Here is a 21,653-nt window from a genome sequence, read left to right as displayed (position 1 = left end):
GCCGAGCCTTCCAAAAGAAAGAGGCTGGGGGGAAGTGTGTGTACTACAGCATGGCTCTTTGCCTGGCTTCCTGCCTCCTCCTGTGGTCTCCTCAGTGCTCGCTTGTGCTCTCCCTCCCCAAGTGTAGTTTGATTGCAGGTGGAGCCACGTTGCCTTTTCAAACTTGTAATCAGTGAAGCTGGGCTAGATTTTTATATAGTTTTATCCAGCTGTGTGTGTGAGAGAGAGAAATGAATGGGGGCCTGGGGAGGAAGTCACTACACTTGGGGAGGGAGAGCACCAGTGAGGTTAAGCAGAGTCATCCACGGTGAGGCAGCAACTAGCTCAGCTTTTTCCTTTTACTTTTTTTTTCATGATGAGAGTGGTGAGGCTGTGCCTCACTTGCCTCACCTGACTGCACGTCACTGGTAGAAATCCTGATGATGAAAGATAGGTGTATTGGAAAGATGAGATTATCACTGGCCTTTTTTAAAAAAGAAACCTCTGGATTTTTCTTTATGTTGTCAAGACTTTATTATAAAAATATTACTTCTACTACAATACAATAGTTTTTGTTGCATTCTTAAGAATACCGTGCTTCCAGCGAGAGACAGCATTGCATTGTGCTTTCTCTCAGCTCCCATTCATTTACCTAAATATTTTCACAGTTTTACAGTGGACCTATTGTCTCTGGGCTTCACCTATCTCTGAGCTTCATTTTATTTGCTGTTACAAAGAGACTTTCCTGGAGATTTAGGGCTTTGATCTATAAGAGAAAAAAGTCTTATTTTTCTCTAGCAGATTTTAAAGCATGCTAGGTTTTTTTGCCGATGTCTCTGTCAATAATAAGAGATCAGAATGTGATCTCACTATAAGTTTTGTTTCTCTTGCGCCACATTCTGTCTCTGATTTAAGATATCGATATGCCAAATTTGGGGAAAGATTTTCAATGTAAAAACATAGTCTTTGGACTCAATAATTTCTTTTCCCCCAATTCAGAAAGAGGGCCAAAAATCCATATGACTTTTGGCACCTCATACAAGATTTAATTATCTATATGGACACTAACAGTGCCACCATTCTTTATTCCACAAAGCACTATTCCCAAGTCAAGTAAAGGGGTGGAATTCATAGATATTTGCAAAAAGATGTTACTTCTCACTAATTTTTGTTCATCTCTAATCTGAATGATTATTTCTTTTGATTACCCTTTTTCCAGTTCAATTATTAAGAATATTCTTGCTTTACTTCCCTAGAAAAATATGTTGACATATATAATCCTATTTTAGTTAAGGAAATCACTCACAATTCCTCAAGGCAGGTTAGTCTTCTTTGTTTAACATGCACAAACTGCTTTTAGTAAAAGCATAACTTGAAAAAAATATGGTTGACAAATGATTATTAGGGATATGCTAGTAGGTAGCACAATATTTTACAACCTTTGCACAATTTACTCTTATAATAATAATAATAATGTTAAAGTGTTTTAAATCCTCATTAAAACAGAAAAGATATCCAAGTTCTGAGGTGGAGGTGAGGATTAACTTTTATATTGTTATGAAAAGATACTGGATAGAATTATTAAGGTATTTGCAAATATTTTACATTTTCAGAAAAGCTTTTTTGATAAATAATTTCACAGATTAACTGCATCAACTGTGTGCCAGCATCTGCATGTGATTGGTATACATAATAATTAGACTTCAGGTAGCTATTTGCTGGTTTTAGTCCACTGCTGCCTTTATAGTAACAATAAGGCAAAGCAAACGTTACTGCTTCTACAAATTAATGTATACTTATCCCATTTCAGAGAGCTCAAGATTTATTATTCACTAACACAAGGATCTACAAGTAGCAGAGGAGTAGACTGTGCACTTCTCCCAAATTGTATGTGAAATATTATGGAAGTAAAATGTGCCATATATAAGCACATACAAGCTTAACTTGTACGTCTTTGAAATTATTTCACAAACTATACTTATCTAGTATCCAGATGTTATTTCTATTTCTTTCTTCCTGTAATGTTGTATTTATTTTCACCCAGTGGGTATTATTAATAGACATAGGATTGTATTGCTAAAATTGTTCGTTATTGTTTTAGTACAGAGTATAACAACTGAATCTTTACATTTTATTTTTAGTGCTGAATATATGCTATAAATAAAAAAAAACCACGTGATCGGAGGATATGCACTAAAAAACTAAATGAACCTTCGCTATATAGATAGCATTTCCAAATTAATAATCTATAAACTCCAATAAGTGCAAATTATGTGTAACACATCGATATAATTGCAGCATTTGAAATAGGCTACGCTAATGGTGGTGGCTTAAGCATATTCTTTCCATCAAAAGAAAGAAATGATTCTCTGTATAATAACTGGCACCAAACATCTGAATAAGAATTATATCTAATCGTTTTTCCAATTCAGGTATTTGATTCCAGTTGATACATGGTCCAATTCAGGCAAGATTCAATAGATATGGTACCTAGATGTGATGGAATGAGTTTATTTTTACGTGTGGTACCTCAATTGGATAACCTTGGGCTGCTTCTTTAGTACCAATAAGTATTAAATAAGTACTTATTTAATATCAACAAGTTCTTTAGTATCAATTGGATGTAAAATTCATATCACAGAATCAAGCTGAATGAACCTGAACTCCAACACTAATTTCTATGGTCTTGAATTCAAATCAGAAATGGAACCATAAACATGAATAATAATAACCAATCAAACAAATTAATTCAGTAGTATTTTCCTTTTAAACCAAATAAAAGAAATGAGAGAAGGGATGTAAGAAAGAGTTATAAGATTAATAGTTTCTCTGAATTTATCTGAAGGATACTAATAAAACAATTACATACATGATCTATTAGCCTCTAAAGAATTGTACTTCATATCCTATTACAGGTTTTTCAGCCTTTAATGTCTAATATATTACGCATATTATTTTGACTATCAAAACAAGAGATACTTGCTTAGCAGAAGCAAGTTGTTTAAAAAAAACCAAAGCCTATATATTCTCTCCCTCCCTCCATCCCCCCTCTCATATATTAAAAATACGAGTTCCAGGTATAGTTATAAAAGAAGAAACAGACATTGTGATCTCCAGAACTTAAAATATATTGCTCACGTAGCTTTCATAGCCTCTGCTAAAATTGAGTGTAAAAACTAACATTAAAGAGATATCTGCCTTTATACACTATTAATCAATTTGACCATTGTGCACATGATAGGACCAACCACCCACCTCCCACCTGTAATTTGCTTTGTTAATTTATTTATTTATTTATTTATTTATTAAACTTCTAGACTGCCCCCTCTCCCCGAAGGGACTCAGGGCGGTGTACAGGTACAGATTTAAAAACCATACACTCGATAATATACATAACTAAAATTGAATTAAATATCCCCTGTACAAATTTATAAGAATTAAAAACTTAAACCTTAAAACTAAATCATAAAATTTAAAAATACAAACTGAGGTGGGAAAGCTGGAATTAGGCCAGGCCGGCTAGATGAAACAGGTGGGTTTTAAGTTTCCGGCGGAAGGAGCGGAGGTCCGTAGTCGTTCTAATGTCAGGGGGAAGGTCATTCCAGAGGGTCAGGCCCATCACAGAGAAGGCCCTTCCCCTGGGCGTCGCCCGCTGGCACAGCCTGGTGGACGGCACCCGGAGGAGTCCCTCTCTGTGTGAGCGAATCGGCCAAAGGGATGTATGGGGCAGGATACGATCCCGCAAATAGCTAGGTCCTGTGCCATGGAGCGCTTTGAAGATGATAACACCTTGAAATGCACCCGAAAAGCCACAGGTAGCCAGTGTAGCTCGCACAGGAGAGGTGTTACGTGGGAGTATCTAAAGACTCCCAAAACTACCCGCGCAGCCGCATTCTGAACCAACTGCAGCCTTCGGGTACATCTCAAGGGGAGCCCCATGTAGAGAGCGTTGCAGTAGTCTAGCCGGGACGTCACAAGCGCATGAGTGACTGTGCGAAGGGCACTCCGGTTCAATTGGGGACGCAATTGGCGCACCAGGCGAACCTGGTGAAACGCCCCCCTGGCCACGGCTGTCACATGGTTGTCCATTGACAGCCGGGTATCCAGAAGGACGCCCAAATTGCGTACCCAATCCACGGGGGCCAGATGTTCGTTTCCAATGGCCAGTGATGGAGTAAGCTGGTTGAACCGGGGCGCCGGTAGCCACAGCCACTCAGTCTTGGACGGGTTGAGCTTGAGTTTGTTACTTCCCATCCAAATCTGTACAGCTTCCAGACACCGGGACATCACTTTGATGGCATCGTTGGGGTGGTTTGGGGTAGAGATGTACAGCTGGGTGTCATCCGCGTACAGATGGTAATCTACCCCGAACCCACGAATGATCTTGCCCAGTGGCTTCATATATGCATTGAACAGGAGAGGCGAGAGGACCGACCCTTGTGGCACCCCACAAGTGAGCGGCCTCGAGGTCGACCTCTGCCCCCCTGCCAATACAAATTGCGCTCGGCCAGAGAGGTAGGAGGAGAACCACTGCAAAACGGTGCCTCTCACCCCCAACCCATCCAGTCGACGCAATAGGATACCATGGTCGATGGTATCAAAAGCCGCCGAGAGGTCTAATAGGACCAGGATGGAGGAGCAGCCCCCATCTCTGGCCCTCCAGAGATCATCCACCAACACGACCAATGCCGTCTCCGTGCTGTGGCCGGGCCGGAAACCGGACTGGCGCGGGTCCAGATAATCAGTTTCCTCCAAGTGGCATGGAAACTGTTGTGCCACCACACTCTCTACAACCTTCGCCAGAAAGCAAATGTCATTTTACATCAGGCATGTTAATCGATGGAAGTTTAGCACCCATTCCTTGCTCCCCTATCAAGCACAGCTTGGGCTGCTCATCCCCAGGGAATAATGCGGAGCTGTCTGATGTTGCTATAACAGCATTCCCTCTGGATTCCTCTCATACCTCCCCCTTCCTCTTCCGCCTCACAGGCACTTCTGATATGTGGTTGATATATCAGATGTGCCTGTGAGGCAGAAGAAGAAGGGGGAGATGTGGGAGGAAGTCAGAGGGAGTGCTGTTAAAGCAACATCAGAGAGCTCCGCATTATTCCCCTGGGGATGAGCAGCCCAAGCTGTGCTTGATAGAGGAGGAAGGAATAGGAGCTCCATCGATTAACATGCCTGATGTAAAAATGACAAAGCTAATTACAGGTGGGAGGCGGGTGGATGGGCCTATCATGCGCGCAATGGTCAAATTGATTAATAGTGTATTTTTATTATGTATCTGGATTTTTATCAAGTAAAATGAAGTTAATGATTTTTACCATTTCATTTATTGAATCAAGCACTGCTGTAATATATATATGAGGGACACCATAACTGGACTTAAGTACTAATACTAGATAGATAGATAGATAGATAGATAGATAGATAGATAGATAGATAGATAGATAGATAGATAGATAGATAGATAGATAGATGATAGATAGATAGATAGATAGATAGATAGATAGATAGATAGATAGATAGATAGATAGATAGATAGATAGATAGATATAGAGAGAGGCAGGCAGGCAGGCAGGCAGGCAGGCAATGTAAAGAATATTCTGGAGACCACAGGCAAGACAAGCAAAGAAAATAGAGGCAAGTCACGGAGAATCTCACTGAACCAGCCGTAAAACATGCAAGTAATTGTTATCCAAATTCTTTCACATTTCTGGTTCTAATCAGAATATTAGCCATTATGTCCTTTCAAATAAGAATTTTATATAAAAGTGACAGGCTTAAAAAAAATTATGATAAAACTGTATAATAATGCCTTATTTACTTTTAATCTTGTATATATAAAAACATTGGCCTTTCATGTTTTTATTTATTTACTTTAAAGAAAGTATTATACGAATTTTTGTAAATAACTTTAGCTATGAGAGGTTTATTGCATGTCTACTTGGACTTTAAAAAAGAGCAAATAGCACACTTTTAACAGGCTAATGGTTTTTTGTAAACTGAAGTTTTACAATGCATGAATATAAACGCTTTAGAAATGGATGTCCTTTTGCTTTTCTGCAATCTACTGCATGCCATTCATGCCTGACTTTGGTAAAAAAAATATGCTAAGAGTAACTTTCTTCTTACTTGTTTTTAACATATCACTTCTGACCGAGTTTTTAAAGCACGACTAGCTGCATGTGTGTATGTGTGTGTGTAACAAAAGTAAAGCTAAAATTACAAGGCATCAGAATAAAATTAAATCTATCATATTTGCCAACCTCAGTGTTACTGGCCCACATTATATGATATATGAAATGTGTCTCAAACATCTGTGCTACCTTTATAACAGTACCTTTGGTCATTAGAAGCAATAAATTAAACACCATATACTGTAATACATCTATATTTAAATACACATATAAATTAGTAGAAGTAGATAGTGGCATAAAACTGAGTCACTAATTCAACAGGTACTATTTAATACCTTTCTTGATTTAGCAGGATAATTAAATGATTGATTTTGGGCAGTGAATAATTCTGCAAAGCCCAGAACATATTAAAAGACCACAAAACTGTTCCTGTAGATATGGTCATGTGAAGCTGCCTTAGGCTTGAAACACTGGTCCATGTAGCCCAAGAACTGTTTGGCAGATTTTCCCCCAAGATCTCAAACATTTAGATCTGAATATATGAAATTGTTTTGTACCAAGGTTGTTTGTCCTTTTGGCTTGGTCCTTTCTCATCTGTCAATTAACTACTCAGGTCTCTTCCAGCCCTGCTACCTGAGATTACCTGGGTAGGATGAGATTCTATTTGGGAATTTATGCATGCAAAGCAAATGCTGTACTATGGAGTGATGGCCTTTGCCATCCAGAAAAAGATCAAGTCCATTCTCATTTTAAGATATCGTAGTCAAAATCTCAAGATGGTAAGAGCAATAGGTGATTTCATCAGAGTATAAACAGGCAGAATTGCATGGGAAAGGGGTAGAGACATTTGGTTTAATAAAGTTATCTACTTTGTAGGTGTTTTTTTGAAAATTACAATTAGTTGTGAAATTTGAGATACATACTGTAGATTTTTTTCATATTACCAAACCTAATTTCATTTGCCTTGATTTCCTGGTTACTATGAACCCAAAACTTAATAGACCAGCTGAATTATAAATGCTTTTTTAAATGGAATCGGTTTTTTTATTGTGGTCTTTATTTTATGAGTTTTTCCAAATAAACTGCAAATCTACAATAATAATCATGCTTTCAGAATGCACGTCCTAGTGAAATCATTCAGGGTAGTTTGTAAGAAGGCAGGTTTGAGGCCCAGTTGTAGTATTAAACACCAACTCCTATCTGTTGTTGGTTATTCTTTTGCTTCAGTACTTTCTAAATTCTTTATTCTGTATTAATTATTTTATTAAATTCTAAATTCATATCTTTGCATTTCTAAATCCATGTGGTACACACATATCACACATACCTTTGGTGGTATTTTGGCGATAAATATTTTGGTAGCAAATAGCACTGTAGGAATCCCTGACCACAAGGTTTACTAAGGATCTGCAATTAATAATAACTTTCTGATATATGAGGTCACTTAAGTCAGAACAAAATGCATCTTTATTACATTAGTGCATCACAAATGATCATAAATTCAACACAAAATAGCCAGAGACTATTTTTAAAAAGTGTGTTAAGTTGATTATTAAAATTTGTCCTGATACAATAGATCCAAAGAAAGATACCTTGAAAAGGGACTGAAATACAGAGTACGAATGCTAGTAACAAATAAAATCTTCCCCACCCTCAAATTATTTAGAAGGGGTCGAAATTTTATTTCACCTCATTGGATCTATCTCTGTTGAAACATATTAAAAATAATTCCACTGAGCACAATATGATTAGTCTAAATCCCACTGGATGCAAAGGTGAGAATATCTGGATCCAGATAGTTCTGAGCTAACTTCATACTACCACCTAAAAAACCCTAAGACATTTGATCCAGTAAGAAACACAAGGGATGCAGAGTTTTTTTATTTTATTTTATTTTAAATAATTCTTAAATGAATTTGATACAGTTTAGGAAATTAATAATGATCTAAAAAAATTAATGTAGAAATAAAAACATAAAAACAATTTCAAAAGCGGTAGATTAAAAATTACTAAATCTAGCCAAGAAAATGAACTGCTGTGTTTCCCTGAAAATAATTCCTGGCCGTTTGTGTGTGTGTGTGTGTGTGTGTGTGTGTGTGTGTGTGTGTGTGTGTGTGTCACCAGGTCTTATTTTCAGGGGAAGTCTAATTACTGACTTACCTCATGGCGGTGGCACCAACAGCCCTGCCCAGCAGGAGCCCACTGCTGGCCAACTTCTTCTGCCGCTCCTGCATGTCATCCCCGGCCTCCATTTTGCCAGATTGATCTGGAGCTCTGTTATCAGTTAGAGAGGCCTTTCTGGAAGGTCCTCTGATGGCAAAACGAGGCTGGGGGGGGGCACCGTGCACATCAATTTGGAACCCATTTCTCATCTGCAGAGGGCTTTCTGGAAGGCCTTTGATGGTGAAACGGAGGCTGGGGTGATACGTGTGAGCAGTGGCAAGCGGCTGCAAAAGTGGGCCTGCAAGACGATTCAGGTGTCAGGGTATGTGAGGCCTAGTAAGTAGGGCATCTCCACTCCCCATCCCCACCATAGCTTAATTTTTACCCATCCGCCTCATCTTACCCTGTGCACTCTGGAGTTGGCAGGATCTTAACTAGGGCTTATTTTGGGTGGGTAGGGCTTATATTGGATGCATGTGTAAAAATCAAGCTAGGACTTACTTTTGGGATAGGTTGTATTTTTGGGGAAACACTGTAGTAAATCCTGGTTTGCTAGTATTTATTTTACCCAGAATGACATTAAATAATACGATAAGGAGCAAAGGATTTAGTTTTTCCTGATGGTGGTAGTTTGGTATGTTTGTGGGGGAATTGAAAATATTCATGCTCCTCCCCATTTACATTGGCACAGTCAGAAAACTTTTCTAATAGAACCTGCTCAGTAGAAATCTCTGTAAGGAGGAACTATGAAATGTACAAGGTCTTATATTGATTTGCTTTTTTGTCTAAAGTTTAGGAAGTAGAATTGATTTGACACCTCTGATGAAATCATCATTGCCAGGTTGATTCAAATCCTCTTGCTTTAATTTTCTCTAATATTAAAACATCACAATTGTTTTAATTTCAATAAGCTGAATCTGGTCCATTATATCCTCAAATATCAATCTTTGCTTAGTTTAGTGCCCTCCAAGTCATGTTGCTGCTAGAACTGAATAATTCCCTGCCATCACTCCTGACAGTTGTAGTGGCAGTATTTTTGTAGGATACGAGATCAAATAAGGATGGCCTAAGTCATTTTACACTATACTAAATATACAGTATCTTTAAACCTAAACTACAGTGTTTTGTGTATTTCTTCATTCTTTTATATTCTGAATCAAAATCATTTTGAGGTGGCTGTTTATAAATAAAGAAAGTCTGTTTCATTTTTTCCCTTTATAATAATTTGTCTATGAATGATTAAATGTCTTCAGCTGCTTTTATGCTGAATGAGGAGGAAAGGCACTGAGAAGTATACATACAAAAATATTTAGTATGAGCATTTGGGAAAGGACTATTACAGAAATATGTAATGTTATCTTCAGTATTACAATAACACCTTCGGTAACATGGAATGAGATATTTGCATAAATAATACGGGTCTTTTTTTGTACATAGAATATTGTAGAGTATCTTCTAGTCTTTTTCAAGATTGTTGAACTGAGATGAGCAATTAAATATTTGTCCTATTTTTATGTTGGGAGGGGGGAGTTAATGGACTAAAATGTTATACTTGTGAATGTAAATTTCTTACTGCAACTTTTATACTGAGTGTTTGCACTATTATAATTTCTGGAATAAAATTAATAAAGGAAACAATCTGCTTAAATATACAAACCTGATATTTTTATTTATCTATCGTTAACATTTATATACTGTAGCTGTCCATTTCATGAAAGAAATATTCTAAATATAAATAATGTTAAGTTTAGAGTTAGAATTAGGGCAGGGTCCTGATAAAGTACTGGGGTACCCTAATGTTCCATTTTAAGCCCAGTACTTCTCAACATCTTCATAAATGATTTTGATGAGTGAATAGAAGGGGAACTCATCAAATTTGCAGACAACACTAAACTGCCAGGAATAGCCAACACTCCAGAAGATAGGCTCAAGATCTAGATGGATCTCAAAACACTTGAACTCTGGGCCCTATCTAACAAAATGAAATTTAGTGTAGAGAAAAGAAAGGTTTTACACTTGGACAAAATAAATTAAAAGTACAGGAACAGATTAGGTGAAACCTGCCTCAACATCAGTAATTGTGTGAGAGATCTTGGAATCCTAGTAAATAATCAGTTAAATGTGAGCCAACAGTGTGCAGCGGCAGCCAAAAAATCCAATTAGCAGAGGGATAGAATCAAGTTCACATGAAGTATTAGTACAACTTTATAAAGACTTAATAAGATCACACTTGGAATACTGCATCCCGTTTTGGTCACCATATTATAAAAAAGATATAGAGACTGGAAAAAGAGCAGAAAATAACAACAAAGGTGTTTCGGAGGCTGGAGACTAAAACATATGAAGAACGGTTGCAGGAATTGGGTTTGTCTAGTCTAGTGAAGAGAAGGACTAGGATGATAGGATAGCAGTGTTTCAATATTTGAGGGGTGGCCACAAAGAAGAGGATGTTAACCCTATTTTCAAGGGCATCAGAAGGCAAGATAAGAAGCAATGGATGGAGACTAATTAAGGAGAAATGCAAACTAGATCTAAGGAGAAATATCCTAACAGTGAGAACCATCAATCAGAATAACAGCTTGCTTTAAAAAGTTGTAGATGCTCCATCCCATGGCACTTTCAGGAAGAATATCTATTTGTCTGAAATGCTATAGGGTTTCCTCCTTGAGCAGCAAGTTGGACTAGAGCACTCTGTTATTCTGTTATTAAATCCAAAGGAAGTGGACAGAGGTCTCTGCAACATCAACTTTGCCACCTGTATGCTGCATTCTTGCATGTTTTGGAGCTGCAAGGAGATGATAGGAGCCAAATGCATATGGTGGATTATGCATTCTGGGAGTGCATCAATTTTGAAGGAGGAAATGGGTGCTTCATTGTACCTCATTGCTTAATTGAGCTGTTTGGACAATGATTCCCCTGTCTCCAATCTTTCTTTTTTGGGGAGCATTGTGAAGTGGATTGTAGGTTTGTAATTGTGGAGAGCCCTGAAATGAGATTATTTGGAGCTGTTTCTATGTAATCCACAGTTAGGAATGTGATTAATCGCAATAGCTATTCACAGTGCTTTACAGCCCTCTCTAAAGAGTCAGCCTCTTGCCCCCAACAATCTGGGTCCTCATTTTACCCATCTCGGAAGGATGGAAGTCTGAGACAACCTTGAGCCAGGGAGAATGGAACTGCTTCAAGTGCTGGCAGTCAACAGTCAGAATTAGCCTGCAATACTATGTACTAACCACTGTGCCACCACAATTAAATTAATCACTTCTCTATGGATGACCTTTGTTATGACCAGATGAAGGGTTACATGTTGCTAGATCATTCAGCTGCTTTCAGTACCATAAGTCATTATGTCTTCCTAGATTGTCTGGGAGTTGGGAGGGATTTAGTAATGATTCTTTCAAAGCAGGTGAGTCCACTCAAGTTCCTGCCTCTTTCTGTTAAGTTTTCATTAGTACAGTGATGATAGTGATATATTTTCATCTGAGGTTGATCTAGAGATGCTCTGAGACTAAGCAGAAAGAGCAGACTTAAATTCAGTCACAGCAAGACCGAGTAGCTGTGTATACTAAGGAAGATGTATTTAAGTAAAATTCCCAAGAGTCAATTTGCAATCTGAAGACTTTTTGAACTCACAGCTCATCCTAGAAATATTGGATTCAAGATCTTTGCACAGCTTCATCTAGAGTGCCAGTTGTGCTCATCCTAGAAGGTTGAGGTTCCTAACTTGTGACAAGATTATAAGGTCAGACAGATATAGCCCTTTAACTTGGTTTTCAGTGAGAGTTAGAAGCATATAGGTTGATTGAGAATTGCTATATTACGTTCCAAAGCTAAGACATTCTCCATGTCTTTTTACTGGATTCAAGAGTAGGCAAGGTTCCAAAACATTCTTCAAAGGCAGACATAATAGGGTTTATTTTGATAGTTTAGTTTAAGTGTAACTAGAGGTTTAGTTTCTGGGTCACATTTTGCTACCTCCAGTAGCAAACCAGCCTAATCTTGAAGTTAGCTTGTCAGCAGTAATGCACTTTTGCAAGACCCAGTCTAAGTCAGTCACAAGGACCAAAGTTTGTTCTTTCAAGCTTTCAAACTCATGCTGAGCCCATCCTCCTGGTGACTGACTTGACTGAATCCTGCAACATTATCCTGGGTTATGTATATTTGCCTTTATTCACATAGGCAACTCCTTTCAAGAAAAGTCTGTTCCACCACAAGCTGGCCATAGGAGAGGCTGAAATAATTTTTCCTACAGTAGAAAGTGAATAGAAGAGACAGAGGAATAAAGTTTCTATCTCTAAGGCAAAAAAAAAAAAAAAGACCAGAGAAATATTCAGAAATAAAATACAATAAAATAGCAAAGTTCTGATAAAAGCTATTGAAATAGAATTCCTTATTATAACACTCCAGTGTAAATCATAGCACTTTCATTACAAAGAAGAAACTGTTGTGCCATCAATTTCCTTGCGGTGAAAGCAAAAGTGTTTATTTTGAAAAAAAGTAAGAAAAAAATCATATTATAATCCAGCAAGGGGTAAGGGATAGTTCAGCATTCAATCAGATGTTTAACATTTAAAATGTAAGTCAAAAGCAAAAACAAATTCAAAAAACGATGTTAAAGCACCCTTAAAAATCTAAACAGCTAATAAGAAAAGATGGAGACCTGACTCTTTGGCCATTATTATGGTGAATTGCAATCATCCAGGTTCCTCTTAGTACAATCATCTGAGAGGCAGCTGATCCTAGTTGCCCATTCTGAGGAGTAAGTGCCACCAAAAAGCCAGCTTTGGCAGCAAAATCAAGTATTCATCGGTTGGGGGGGGGGCAACTTTCAGCCACTCAGAGCACCATTTTCCGATGATTAACCTATGCCTTTTCCTTTCTGAGTCTGGATTTAGATAGTGTGTCCTGACATTTCTCCCCTATCTTGAAACAACTTGGTTCTCCCTACTGGCCTATCCTAGTTTGTGAACTCATTTGTGCAACACTGGATGCTCTTATGCTATTCATATATTTCTGGCTTGAACTTGGCTTGCAGACTGTTTCTGTCCCCAGGTGATCATTTAGAAGAGGAAGGCTTTGACAATTGGGGAAAGAATACTATTATAGAATGTCCAACTAGAGGGAACATACTAATCTGATTTTGGAATTATATTAACTAACTAATAGAGAATATTCTGTATGTATCATCTGGAGAGAGAGAGAGAGGTGCAAAACAAAGTTCTCCAGTTCTATTCAAATGTCAATAAGTACTCCTGGGTCAAAAATTTACTATCACTGTATTTGGAACCCTGTGTTCATATGTAGAAAATATTTGAAATAAAAATGCATACAATGCATTCAGAAAATATTCAGACCACTTCATTTTTGTCAATTTTGTTATACTCCAGCCTGATTCTACAGTTGTTGATATTATTTTTCCTCTCATTAATCTACACTCAGTACCCTATAATTTCAAAGTGAAAACAGAATTGTAGAAACGTCTGTATATTTATTTTAAAAAATGAAATATCACATTGGCATAAATATTCAGACCCTTCACTCAGTACTTCATTGAAGCATCTTTGGCAGTGATTGCAGTCTCGAGTCTTTTGGGGTATTAGGTGACAAATTTTGCACTGAAGAGATGATTCAGTCTAGCCACTCTGCCATAAAGCCCACATCAGTGGAGGCTGCAGTGATGGTGGTCCTTCTAGAATTCTGCCCCATCTCCACACAGGATCTTTGGAACTTAGTCAGAGTGACCATCATGTTCTTGGTCACCTCTCTTACTAAGGCTTTTCTTTCCCAATTGCTCAGTTTGACTGAATGACCAGCTCTTGGAAGAGTCCTGGTTGTGCCAAACTTCTTCCATTTGAGAATTATGGAGGTCACTGTGCTCTTAGGAATTTTCGGTGTAGCAGAAATTTTATTGTAGTCTTACCCAGATCTGTGCCTTGCAATCCTTTTTTCTCTGAGCTCTGCAGGCAGTTCCTTTGACCTCATGGCTTTTGCTCTACAGTATGCATTTTCAGCAGTGAAGTCTCCTATAGAGAAGTGTGTGCCCTTCCAAATCATGTCCAATCAATTTAATTTACCACAGGTCAATTCCAATCAAGGTATAGAAACATGTCAGCAATGATCAAGAGAAATTGGAGGTACCTGAGCTAAATAACAGTTAGTTCTTGTGAAGGGTCTGAATATTTATGCCACTGTAATATTTCAGAATTTTTTAAAAACAAATTTCCAGGCATTTCTAAAATTATCTTTTCACTTTGACATTATGGGGTACTGAATATAGATTAATGAGAAAAAATGAATTTCAACCACTATAAAAGCATGGGTGATTGAAGCCCACCCATAATTACCATGGAGGCTTTGGGGGGGGGGGGTTGAACAGAGGTTTTTTTTTGCAATGACTCTCTGATTTAATTTCTTATTTGAAAATCAAAGGGAAATGAGCTATGGTATGCATATGCTTCATTGGATCCAATTTGTACCTCTGCGTGTTTAGTAAATATATATTCATGTATCATTTGAACATAATCAAAATGTATTATCTTGGACTGAAACAAAAGCATGTTCACCATACTAAATTATTTTTGGAAAATTCTGTCCCATTTAAGAGTTCTTATTTGTAGTACTTTACATTTTTTCTGGCATAGTCGACCAATATGATCTTCTTGTCTTTTTTGTCAATATGATCTTCTTGTCTTTTTTGTCTTTTTTGTAGAATTTGCATATAGAAGAAACTTTACCATATGCATTAGAATTAGCCACATTTAGCTTGAATATAAAATCTATATTTTATTATCATTTTATTCAAATAATCAAATATTGATTTATGTTTACAATTCTTATCCTTCTCTGCAAATATGGTTTGGGTGAAAAGAGTTGCTGGTAACACTTATAAATATAAAATAGAGTTTGCACTGAAGTAATTTATTGAGTTTATGCATAAAAAGATACAAAACATAAATGTTTATAGCCCGTATATTTTCTCTCCATTACTTCTGTATGCTCTCTCAAGCCTTCTACTATTGTTTATGCTACATTTCAGCATTAACATCCTGTGTAATACATCCCCAGAAAATACTAAAACCAGTACACATAAAATGCAGAGCATGTTGCAGAAGGTTTTCTTTTTGAATATTAACTCTAATTGACTTTAGTAATGAATCACTTTACTGTGGAGATTGTATAAGAATCCTGCTAAGATATAAATGCTGCAAAACTAAAACACAATGTGTCATACTATAGCAATCATGGAGAACCAATGTACTTACTGGCTGGCTAAAGTTGTTATTGACGTCATTACACAAGCAGGGAACCTACAGCAATGGCAAAGTTTATTGACCTCCACAGCTGCTAAAACACACCTAGTTTATTATTGTTGATAGAATGGACATTTTAGGAAATTCAGATAACATCACCACTTGGAATCTTTATGTCCCCCACCCCCCGGATGTTTTCCATTTTATCTTTCAGTTTAGGCTTTAGGGACAGGGATGGATAGGCAAGTGAAGCTGTTACAAATCAGTTTAACTTTTTGATCTGTTCATACTTTATAATATTTTTTATAATCACAACAGCAATAGGATAATCTTAATAAATTAGAAGTACTGTGTAGAGAAAAGAGTTTTAGTTCTAAACTATCAACTCCTTCAATGATTCCTCTTTCATGGCAAAGGGTATGTCCACAATTAACATGGTTAGCTATAAATTTCAATGACTAAGAAAAAAGGGAACATTATACTCAATTTGTTACCAGAATTAATGCCCAAAGACAATAGTATCTGAATAGCCTGTACAACTTTAAAAGGAAAGGCATGAAGCTTATCAGTATAGCACATAGGCAAATAATTTAGGCTTTTCCCCCAGAACTAAAGAAAATTATGCTACTGCCCAAAAACAATTCAAATGTCTGTGGGTTTGGTTCTCTTGTTCCCTTTCAATCTCCCCCTCATTCCTTGATAAATTTATGGTATTACTTCAAAATTTATTTGAATAATTTTTACACAAGAAGAGAAATATAAAATAAGAAAGTAAGAATGATTTTGAAATAAAAAATCCCCAATGGCATGCGAATAAGAGATTTCTTAGGGGTTTCTTACAGGGGGGGTTTAATCAAATTTTAAGGGGGGCGGGGTTTTTTGATTCGGATGGCTCAGACAGGCTTGGGGGGGGAGTCTGCCAGGGCACAGGCCAGAGCTAACTAATGGACGCAGGTTGGGAGTGTTGGGAAGGGTTGGGATTTCGGGGGAGATATTAAGCCATTCCATTGTGGGGTTCACCATCTCTACTGTTTGTGGGAGAGGCAGATATGGTGGGGGCCGAGGGCCAAATTATGTTCAGGGGACGTGGGTTCGCTGTTTAAGAGCGATCATGCGTTCCGACACTCATCGCCCTTCTCACACCCCCGGGTGCTCGGGATTACAGGACCCTGGTCTCCGGCTGGTGTCGCTTAACACCAGGTCCATGGTACATAAGGCTCCCCTCATTTACGACCTCATACAAGAGGGTAGTGCGGACCTGGCGTGCATTACGGAGACCTGGCTGGGCCATGAGGGGTTTTTTCCCCTAGTCCACCAGGCTTCCGGGCGTTTCACCAGCTGAGAGCCCAGGGCAGGGGCGGGGTGGCGGCGGTGGTTATTGGGGAAAGTCTCGGATAGGCGGGTGTTAGTCCCTTTTTCTGAAATGGGGCCTTGGAGTTCAGGTGGGCCTTTTTGTTACATACCTATCTCCCTGCTACGTTTCATCGGCTCTGCCGGAGCTGCTGAATGTATTAGCTGGATTGGTGGTTGATTTCCCCAAGCTTATGATCCTAGGGGATTTCAATCTGCCTTCCATTGGCGAGACATCCGAGTCAGCTCAGGAGTTCATGGCTTCCATGATGGCTTTGGACCTAACTCAGTTAATTCAAAACCCCACCCATAATAGGGGACACATGCTCAACCTGATTTTTGTCTCTGGGCAGTGGATGAATGATCTAGATTTAGGGGATATTTCTATCCAACCCTTGTCATGATCTGATCATTTCCTCATCAGGCTTGACTTCCATACTGCTACCACTTGCTGCAGGGAGGTGGAACTGATTAGATGCTTCTGCCACAGGTGCCTAAGGGACCCTGAAAGGTTCCTGATGGAGTTTGGGACTTTTCCTGAATCCCTTGCTCACAACTCGACCGAAGCCCTAGTGAAAGCCTGCGATAGGGTGGCCACTAGGGCCTTGGATCGCATTGTCCCTTTGCGGCCTCTAACCCAGTGTCGATCCCAGGTGACTCCCTGGTTTACCGAGAAGCTCCGGGAAATGAAACACCAGAAAAGACGCCTAGAGAGTGGCTGGAGGGCCAGCCGGTCCAAATCTGATCGAACACTAGTAAGAATTCATATTAAATCCTACTTAGTGGTGATAAAAGCGGCAAAACAGCAACATTTTTCCACTCTTATCACGTCCACAGATAACTGCCCAGCCGCCCTGTTTAGGGTGACCCACTCCTTACTTAACCAAGGAACTGGGAAAGACCCCTTGCAGGGTAGGGCTGAAGAATTTGTTCAGTATCTGCAGGATAAAATCGCTCAGATCCAGACAGGCTTGGACTCTGATGGGTAGATTTGGGCGAGTCAACGAGGATGAATCTTGTGGAGACAATCTGGGATGAGTTTGACCCTGTGACCCCTGAGGGCATGAACAGGATTATGGGGAGACTCAGTGCTGCCACTTGTGTGCTGGACCCGTGTCCCTCTTGGTTAGTTTCGGCTTCCTGGGAGGTGACACAAGGCTGGCTCCAGGCGATTACCAACGCTTCATTGAGAGAGGGGTTCTTTCCCACTGCCTTGAAGGAGGCAGTGGTGAGGCCCCTCCTTAAGAAGCCTTCCCTGGACCCAGCTTCTTTTGCCAACTATCATCACTTGTGGGGTGCCCCAGGAGTCGGTTCTCTCACCCCTCCTGTTCAACATATATATGAAACCACTGGGCGAGATTATCCGTGGTTTTGGGATACGGTATCATCAATATGCTGATGATACCCAACTTTTCATCTTTACTCCAAACCACCCAAACGATGCCCTCAACCTGATATCCCAATGCCTGGAGGCTATGTGGATCTGGATGGGGAGGAACAGGCTCAAGCTCAATCCCTCCAAGACTGAGTGGCTGTGGTTTCCGTCATCCCGATTTGTGCATCTTGTTCCATCTTTGATGATAGGGGGAGAAATTTTAGCCCCCTTAGAGAGGGCCCACAATCTGGGAGTCCTCCTGGACACATGGCTTAGTTTAGAAGAACACCTGACGACCGTGACCAGGGGGGGCCTTTTACCAGGTTTGTCTGGTACGTCAGTTGCGCCCCTTCCTGGATCGGGAGGCTCTAGGAACAGTCACTCATGCCCTCGTCCTTTCTCGCCTGAATTACTGCAATGCTCTCTACATGGGGCTGCCCTTGAAGAACACCCGGAGGCTTCAGCTGGTCCAGAATGTGGCCGCATGGGTTATCATGGGGGTACCTAGGTGCTCCCATGTCACACCCCTTTTAGGTGGCCTGCACTGGTTGCCAGTTATTTTCCGGATGTGATTCAAGGTACTAATTATGACCTTTAAAGCGCTCCATGGCTTAGGCCCAGGGTACCTGCGAGACCACCTACTGCCACCAGTAGCCTCCCACCATCCAGTGCGATCCCACAGGGTTGGCCTCTTTAGGGTGTCGTCGGCCAGACAGTGTCGGCTGGTGACCCCCAGGGGGAGAGCCTTCTCTGTGGGAGCGCCTTCCCTCTGGAATGAGCTGCCCCTGGAGCTTTGCATAATCCCCGACCTCCCGTCCTTCCGATGCGCCCTAAAAAGTTGGCTTGTCCAGCAAGCCGGCCTGGCCTGTTAATTTCATCTAATTTTTAAAATGTTATTCTTATATTAATTGGCTTTGTTTTTTTTTGGATACTTATCTAATTTCTTTTTAACTTTTGTGATATGTGTTTTTTAATGTTGTATGCCGCCCTGAGTCCTTTGGGAGAAGGGTGGCATATAAATCCAATAAATCCAAATCCAATCCAATCCAATAATGTTGTTCAATGGATATCAGCATGATACTATTAGTCATCCATAGTTGCCTTAAATAAATGACACTATTTTTAGTTAAATTATTTTAAGCGGCGTACGGATTAATTATAGGTGTCTACCAAAAAGTAAACCCTAATGAAATTAGTGGGCATTTTTTTTTTGAGAAAAAAAATGTATAGGACTGAAACAAAAAAGGTGGAACAGAAGCTGGAGAAAGACAAAATTAACATGGCTCCCAAGTTTCAGATTGAAGTTAAAACTGCTTCCAGTGTTGATAAAAAGGGGCCATGACACTCTATAGAAACAAAAGTTAGACTTGTAGGATAGGAAGATGCTGATACATTTCAGCTTTGGTGAAAATATTATCAACAGCCAAGAAAATAAACTGATGATCATTGAACAAACCAGACCAGAGTTCTCAATCAAGGTAATGACAAGATTCAAATTATCCTATTTCAGATACTTTATGTGAAGATCTAGCTCTCTAAAAATGCTCTAATGATGATAGAATGTTAGAGGAAAGAAAAAGAAGAGGATAACCAGCAGTAAGATGGATGCATTCAATTACAGAGGTGATGAGTTAACTGTAGGGAAGACATGAAAGAACAAATTAGGAATAATTGTCCTGGCATCTCTTTTTCTTTCCATTGTTTGGCAAGTACAATCGTCGCAGCCATCACCATGTGAAGGAATAGCACCCCAAATTGTTTTTCAATTGACTTGTCCATCATACCTAAAAGAAAGGCTTCACCTAAAAGAAATATTTCATTAATATTTGTATCATAAATATTTTTGCATTGTTATGTTTCCAGCATGTTTTCACATATTTGCACCATATGATATTTATCATATTAGCACCATATGATAAAACGAACCTGGATTTTGATTATATTTCCAGCAGGGGTGGGTTTCAATTTTTTTTACCACCGGTTCTGTGGGTGTGGCTTGTTTGGTGATGTGGCTTGTTGGTCATGTGATGGTGGGTGTGGCTTTTTGGTCATGTGACTAGGTGGGCATGGCCAACTTGACATCACTCACATCGAGGGGCACCTGGCCTGACTTCTCCTCACCTCAAAGGCCTCAACGACATACAATTTCTCTGTCTATTTATTTACTTCTTCTGAACATCCAAAATATACTATTTAATCCTATGTATATATGCCATATGTATGCATACACACAGTATAGTATGTGTATAGGTACACAAAAAGATACATTATCTACTATATATACTGTATGTGTATGTATACACACAAATACACACACACACACACACACACACACACACAGCTCTTCTAAAATTATACACATTCAACCTCACTTACTGCATTTGGAAAAACACACCCAGAGTCCACTTTCTGCCACACATTTAACTATAATTTCTGTACATTAGAACATTACACATGCCTTCAAATATTCTTCTCTAGCTTGCACATGACAGTTAGAACCAGATGTCATGGATTGAGTAAAATGTGGTGTAGCTCACTTAACGCTCTTGCTTAGCAACCAAAATTTTAGGCTCAATTGTAGTCATAAGTCAAGGACTATCTCTGCCTTCCTCTGCATGGCAGCCTTGTCCTAGTAAACTCCTTCTCCTTTCTGGCCATTTTCCTCTCTGTTAGAGGCACCAAAATAATCCAGACAATGTAAGGTTTTCTGTTGCAGCAGGAGGTTGGACTAGATGACTTCCGAGATGCTTTCTAGCCCTAAATTGCTGTGCTGTTTCAAAGCATCTTCTGAAGCCATGTCTAGTGCCAGGGTTTGTGGTGCTTCCTATTCTTTCTCTCTCTCTCTCTCTCTCTCTTTTTTTTTTCTTTCTTTGTCTCTTCTCTCTCTGTCTCCCTTTGAGTGGAAAGGAAAAGAAGCAGCACACAGAAAAAAAAATGTGCGACAGAGGGGTGGGGAAGGATCTATCTGATTGCTAATAGCCGACCAACAACTTGAATCATTCAGCAATATGTAAATTGACACACCCACACCGCTTGCTTCCAACAGCAATTGCAATTTCAATTAAAGCAAACTCTAAGTAACTTGGTATGACCCGGCACACAATTCCCAGCCAGCCACTGCTCACGCCAAGAAGACCTAAGAGCTGTTGACTTGGTCCAAGCCAAGCAAGCTGGAGGCTCGGAGGGGCTCTTACCTCAAAGAGGAAAAAAGATCTTGTTCCTTTCCAGGTAGGCTTGAATTCTGTTTTGCTGACAAGATGCCATCAGAAGACTGCTGTTCGCATGCTGCTTCTCTGGTGACTCCTGCTACTATCCTTTTTCCAGTTCGCTCCAGAAAATGAGCAGGCTGAGAACAGCAGGGCAGGGCTCTCCGTCACCCCAGAACTGTGCCATGCC

The sequence above is a fragment of the Natrix helvetica genome (assembly GCF_964273705.1).
Source record: "Natrix helvetica genome assembly, chromosome: Z".
Classification (NCBI taxonomy): domain Eukaryota; kingdom Metazoa; phylum Chordata; class Lepidosauria; order Squamata; family Natricidae; genus Natrix; species Natrix helvetica.
The sequence above is the reverse complement of the archived record's forward strand: the minus strand, read 5'-3'. Positions refer to the sequence as shown.